This window comes from Podarcis liolepis, assembly GCF_965112155.1.
Source record: "Podarcis liolepis genome assembly, chromosome: 6".
Lineage (NCBI taxonomy): Eukaryota > Metazoa > Chordata > Lepidosauria > Squamata > Lacertidae > Podarcis > Podarcis liolepis.
Genome location: NC_139559.1, coordinates 46,995,689 through 47,002,656, shown reverse-complemented (window position 1 = coordinate 47,002,656; position 6,968 = coordinate 46,995,689). Strand labels below are relative to the sequence as shown.

General features: G+C 47.0%; 1 long non-coding RNA gene across 1 annotated transcript; it reads right to left on the bottom strand.

Moving 5' to 3' along the window:
• Positions 1-397: 397 nt before the first annotated feature.
• Positions 398-3,003, bottom strand: LOC310709588. Its single transcript, XR_014527595.1, has 2 exons — positions 2,447-3,003; positions 398-1,617 (listed from the first exon to the last, which is right to left on the bottom strand). It is a non-coding gene; the product is annotated as an uncharacterized lncRNA (long non-coding RNA).
• Positions 3,004-6,968: the final 3,965 nt, after the last annotated feature.

The window sequence follows — 6,968 nt, the reverse complement described above, 5'->3', positions numbered from 1 at the left end:
TGAATGAGTGTCTGCTTGCCTCCACTGTGTTGTGCTTCTCTATAAGTAAACAAAATATACTCTCTCTCTCTCTAGCACTCAGTCACCCAAAAGAATCCAAACCCTGCAGCATGTCACCAGCACAGGGGTGCAGAACCTAGTGCCAGATTTACGTATAAGCTAAACAAGCTATAGCTTAGGGCCCCACTCTCTTGGGGGGCCCCCCAAAAAATTTAAAGTTCAACAATTACTTTGATAAAATACATATTTTGTTATGTGCAAATGGCTTTAGATACCTATTAGGTCCTTAAATTACCATATGGCATATATTCAACACAAAAAAACCAGTGACAATTTGTTGTTGACAAAGAACAGCTGGACATATAAAGGGCCTGTCAGTGTTTGTAAAAAAAAAAGAAAAAGGAAAGGGTTCTGACCTCCCTTTGTCTCCTCAGCCTGGTCCTCAGACCCTTGTCGGCATAAAAGAGTCCACAAGAATATACTTGCAGAGTGCTTTCTGCTTTTATGCTTAAAAGTCTTTGTGCAAAAGCGACTGACCAACTGTACACACCTCAACACTACCAGCTTTCACTAACTAACTAACCAACCAACCAACCCAACCAACAAACTAACATTTCTCACTCTATATATACAACCTGGTGCAGGCCGCTGACTCATGCTGACCCAGCTTTATTCTCATTAAAGAAACAGCGGCCATTTTAGCCATGACAGGGCTCCATTACCCTCAGTAGCTTAGGGCCTCATCAAACCTAAATCCAGCCCTGGCAGAACCTGTTGCCATCCAGATGTTGATGGACTCCAACTCATCACCAACCCCAGTCAAAAGGGCCAATAGTGAGGCATGATAGGAACTGGAGTCCAAAAACATCTGGAAGGCCATAGATCCCACATCCCTTCCTTCTCTGTGACTTCTCACCACTCAGAAACCAGGGGTGTATAACACTGTTTAGATCCTAAACTTTAGGGCCTGTAAATGAGGAACAGACACATTTGGGAGCACTTCTGATGGAAATGATATGACCCAGAACATCTTTGTGAAGAGGGAGGTAAGATTCAAAAGGCATGAGCGAGTATTACTCAACAGGAGCCCATCAAGAGATGAAAAGTTCACAGCTCTAGCCTTTGGGACTCCGAGAAATCGAGGTGTGGGGATGAAATGGCATAACTTGTGAGAGGAGATGAGAAGCTTCTTGCATGTCCGGCGACAGGCCGTGGGCCAGGTCTGCAAGCAGAATGACCCCCCTCACCCCCCCAAGGTGGCCACACGCTGAGTCTTAGGGAGTGTCAGAGTTAGTTAAGCTTTCTTCGTAGTGCAGGAAAACAAACAAGCCAGTTTCCATGACAACCCAAGCAGAGGATGGTTTCAAATGACAACAAAACAAGATAAAATTGCTACCAGAGGAGAGTGGAAATATCTGAGGGAGGAAGAGTGAGGGGGAGTAAATCAAAGTATTCCACTAAACACACATACACACACGTACATACATGCAACAACAAAAATGGGGTCCTGTCAACTACGTCGATTGAATGCATGTTGAATTCTGTTGTGTAGCCGTCAGCTTTCTATAGCACTCCTCAGTTCCGGGGTTGCCAAAGGCCTTCACATCACTCATTTCCCTGTAAATGTGAGTCAGAGATAAAGAGAAATATGACAAACACCCATTTAGGCAGCATTTCCCACTGGAAACTGCTTTGTTCCGAGTTGAGCACAGAAATGAGATAGGAGCTCTTTGCCAATTTGGCTCGCCGGGGTGCTTCCAGACAACTTCTTTATTGAGACTTCATTCTGATTTGTTTGAAGGGAAGTTAGCCAACAGCATCCCACACTTTCCAGCATATTTCCCTGTCACTTTCCTTACAGCAAAAAGTCAGATCTTCATTGGGGAGTAAGTTTGTTGAGCAAGTTCTCCCCTGAACTAGAATTGCACAGCCTGAATTTGCTGGTATGTGATGGAATTCCACCCCAAACCACCAGCAGTCTGGAAATGCCCATAGCGTAATTTTCAAAACTGCAGGTCTATCTGTAGTGGATCTTGAGACTTGCAATGCCACACACTTTTCTAGTGGGATCTTTGTAGTTTGCCCTCCATTTCCCCCTAGCGACCTGAGTTGGGTTCCTCTGAGATCAGCTACTCCCTACAGTAGATGTTCTCTTCTGCAAATGCTACATACAACAAATGTGGGTGGGTGTTAAAGAATCCCTGCTCCCAACAAAAGACAAATGTGAGAATTTGGGTGATCTTGGGCCAGTCACTGCCTCTCAGCCCAGCCTACCTGACAGGGTCGTTGTAGGGATTAAGGGAGATAGAGGAGAACTATGCTGGGACACTCTGATCAGCCAAAGGAACCAGGAACAACAAAGGCTATTCAGGCATGAGCACTGCCAAGGGAAGATTAGCCTTGCCTTGAATCCCAAGATGGATTTAAGTGCCCATTTATAGCTCACCAGTGCATTCTGGCCTGAGTTGGACTGATCTCCTTCCTCTACCTATACTCTCCATTCTCCTCCCTTTGTGCGTCTCTTTCTCCTAATGGATCCGGGCCACTTTGGGAGACAATAATTGCCTGCAAAGCGGGAGAAAAGATTACACTAAATAAATAAACAAATGAGATCTCCAACTACCTGCTCCATCTCTCATTAGTAAAAACAAGCAGCTTCCAGGGCTGGAGCTCCCTGCGGCAGGAGCGCAACCCGGCTCTGCGCTGCGTTACACTAATTTGTGCTGACCAGACACTTAATCCGCAGTGTTGCTGTGAGCCTAACACAGCCTGACTCTGATGCAGTGGCTGTAAAACACATGTTGGCACCGCTCCCAGGCTAGAGCTCTATCCTTTGCTTGACAGGGTCGGACTCTGCGCAGAGGGGCGGACCAGGGGATTAATAGGTGTGAACAGTTATTTTCTCAGCTTGTCTCTTTCAGGAATAATTGACTTGACTCGCCTCCGTACAAAAAATGGTCCCTGCTTCATAGCATCTCTGGCACCACTTAACACAGTTGGGCAAGGGCTAATGAAGCAGCCTGACCTTCCTGCCCAGGAGGATTGCGGGAGCTTTTTTTGCCTGCAAGGAAGCTGCAAAATGGGGAGAACCTGGACAGTTGTGGTGTTCCCATGGAAACATCACTGCCTGTGCATAATGCTACCTCCACACCCAACAAAGGTGTAACTCTTGTTTTAAAGCAGTGGTGGGCAACCACTGCCCCTTCAGAGATTGCCCCAGTTCCCATCGTCCCTGGGCACTAGCCAGGCCAGCTGGCACTGATAGGAGCAACATCTGGAGGGCCCGTCCTGTTTCTAAAGCAACTCCAAAGTTGCCAGAAAATAATGTTTCATTTCATTCTACTACTAAAAATCCAGTTACCTTGTTTAGACAACATGGTTAACTTGAAAACCATGGTTAGCTTGCAAGTGCTTTGCAAGCTAACCATGGTTTTCAAGTTAACTATCTTCCTATCTTCATGAGAATCCTGTGAAGTATCATTCCCATTTCACAGATAGGAAAATAAGGCTCGGGGATGGTGACCAAAGGAACGCAGGAAGCTGCCTTGTGCTGAGTCTGACCATTGGTCCACCTAGTTCAGAATGGTCTGCACTAACTGGCAACGCATCTCTGGGGTTTCAGGCAGGCAGTCTTTCCTAGTGCTGCTTGGAGATGCCAGGGGTTCTCCATGAAAAGCAGATCCCTTAACATTAGGCTACAGCCAGTCTCAGACCACACAATGACAACATTTGTGGAGGGTAGCTTTCGGAGTCAGGTGTGTCTCAGGTCTAAGCAGAACCATTTATCCATTGAAATGCACATGTAAGGCCTTCTGATTATCACTAAAAGTACGAAGCTACAGTGGTACCTCAGGTTAAGTACTTAATTCTTTCCGGAGGTCCGTACTTAACCTGAAACTGTTCTTAACCTGAAGCACCACTTTAGCTAATGGGGCCTCCTGCTGCTGCCACACCGCTGGAGCACGATTTCTGTTCTCATCCTGAAGCAAAGTTCTTAACCTGAGGTAATATTTCTGGGTTAGCAGAGTCTGTAATCTGAAGCGTATGTAACCTGAAGTGTATGTAACCTGAGGTACCACTGTATTTGCTTGTTGCATTGCAGCCTGGACACTCACCCCCCCCCACCAATACACTCTCTCTCTCTCTCTCTCTCTCTCTCTCTCTATAGATATAGATATAGATATAGATATAGATAAATGCATGATTTAAAATAAACATTAAATGTTTTTAAGGAACTATTCTCTGGCCATTTGGGTAACTGCCTTCTCTCAAGCCACAGACCTGCAATCCCTGGACCCCCAGTGCTTGCTGTGAGGTCTAATCATGAGATCTCAATCATTTTCTCCCCTGGTAAGTGATTAGCTTATTTTAATCAGTATTATCTTTCATAGCCTTCTTCCGCTAGCACTGCTTTTCCCTCCTGGTCTTTTCATATATTCAATTTTCCAATGAAGAAAATTAGCACTCATGTCATTAAAGGGGGAAGAAAATCTCACTGGGCACAATCTGACAAAATGCTTCACTTTGACGGGATCCTGCTGGTAATGCATTGCCAGAAAGCCAAGGCGCAAAAGAGACACGTGTGCGGCTGCCATTATCATTCACACGCAATCCATTTGCACATTCAATTGTAAACGCTTTTGCTGGGAAAAGTAGCATGGGAGGCAGACATAAGTTGGGTGTGAAGCCCTTGGCAGTGGCTACAAGCCAAGACTGAGCTGTCCACTGAAGCCCGCTGAAATTGTAGCAGGAGCCTTCAGGGAGGGAAGAGCGTGAAGATGGCCAGCAGTTTGCTGAGCAGACAGAATATGGTCCTCCCTGCTGTGCTCTGTCAAGAGTGAGATCAGGCACTCTCAGCCAACCCACTAAGGCCCTGATGACCCTGTGAGGGTCCAAGGCATTTACGCAGCCCCCCCCCCCCCGCCATGGAAACATCAGGTAGATGCCAGCATCATCCTGGGAGGGTGCCGGATAGAAGGGATGGCATTTGGAAACCCACCCATCAGGATCTGACCTTTAATAGAGAGCAAGGCTGACATTTTTAGCATGTCAGAAGATATCAAGCCTGCTTGACTAAGTGCAGGCAGGGAAGACGCGGGCCGAAATGGCAAAAGAAGTGATGCTATGGGAATGGAGAATGAAACGGGTGGGCACCTGCCATCTTCGGGCCTGGAAGATGAGCATTAGCTTACACAGCAGGGAATTTCAAGGCTATTATGACTTCTGGTGCCATGTAAGTGGGCTCTGATCCTGTGTTCTGCAGCGGTCTGAAGACAAGTGTTTGATATAGTATGAGCAGGCTCACCCTGGGTCCCCTTGTGCTTATTTACTTCTGATTTGATCGGAGTAACCTTCTGCCGAATGTCTCATTCTGCCCTGAAGTGCTCGTTTGTCCTGTGATGACACCTGGGTAGGTGGCAGGGCTGGCTCAGGATAATGCCAGTTTCCCTGAGGGATTCCCTTCCCTCTCAAAATATGGATTTCCTGCACGCAAAACACTCCCATGTAGAAAACAGCACAGAACCTACCTACGTGCAGATTGTAAGAGCCAAAGAAGAGTCCTGGTGGATGAGGCCACAGGTCTGTTTAGCCCAGCATACCCTCCAACATTTCTCTGCAGAAAATAGGGGCGTCCTAAGGAAAAATGGGACATTCTGGGATCAAATCAGAAACCAGGATGGCTTCTGTAAATCTGGGACTGACCCTCGAATATAGAGACGCTTGGTGGGTCTGCCATCACATACCGGAAAATTCATGTATATTAAAGTATTTGGGCACAACAAGTTGACCTTTTAATTTTTTAGGGAGTTTGTGTGGTAAGGAAAATGGCAGGCAAATGCTCTAAAAAGTTCAGGATCATATAGCCACCACACCAACAAATCAGGATGCATGCCCAGTAAACAACAGATGTCACGTAACCTCTGGACAGGCTTTGTGTGAACCAAATCAGGATGGGTGTTCAATAAACAGGTCATCTGGAAGCTGACAAACAGGCATTTTAGCCAGGTTCAGCAGCACAAGCAATGCATAGCAGCAGGAAACCAATGAGACACCAACTGGTGAGGAACAAAGAAGCATCTCAGAGCCAGCATTCAGGATAAATGCCCATCGATCTGTCCGTGGATGGCCTTCCTGGCCCCTGTAAGTCGCTTTGATGTCTCTTGCTTTTGAATATAAAATTCCTTTGTCGGATGACGGTTAAAAGGAAAAAGAAAAACCCGCTGTTAGAATGCAGTTTATAACAAGATCACAGAGAAGCCAAGCAACAGAGCCAGTACATGTTTACAGCGATGGTCTCGGAAGACCAGAGTTCAAAGTCTACTTAGGGCGCCATCTCTAAAGCACCACTCCCAGCTAGCAAGCCACATCCACAGACCAACCTTCCATGGCAGCAGCAGCAGCAGGAGGTGGGGTGGAAGAGGATGACTGGCCCGATTGCTGGTAAACGGCAGGTGACGGCAACAAAACCAGCTCAAGATCCAGCAGATACTGGGCTGGTTTGGCACCTCCACCCGAATACCTGGTTTTGTAAGAGAGCCAATGGCCCATCCAGTCCAGCTTCCTGTTGTCACCATGGCCAACCAGATACCTGTGGAGAACCTGTAAGAAGGATGTGAGCACAAGAGTGTTGTCCCCTCCTGCAGTGTCCAGCAACTGGCTCTCAGAAACAGACTGCCTCTGACTGTGGAGGCAGAGAACAGCCATCATGGCTGGTAGCCTTTTATCTTCCATGAATTTACAGCAAGGACTTTTTTTCTGGAGTCTGGCTTAGCTGGCGGAGCTGAGGGGAAAGGCACGAAATGCCCTGTTGGTGCTGGATTGCGATACCAGCCATGAAACTCACTGGGTGGACCGTTCACTGTCAGCCTAACCTACCTCACAGGGTTATACTGAAAATAAAGGCAGAGGGGAGGACTAGGCACATGACCCTGAGCTTCTTGGAGGCAGGCTGCAACAAGAGGCAGCTA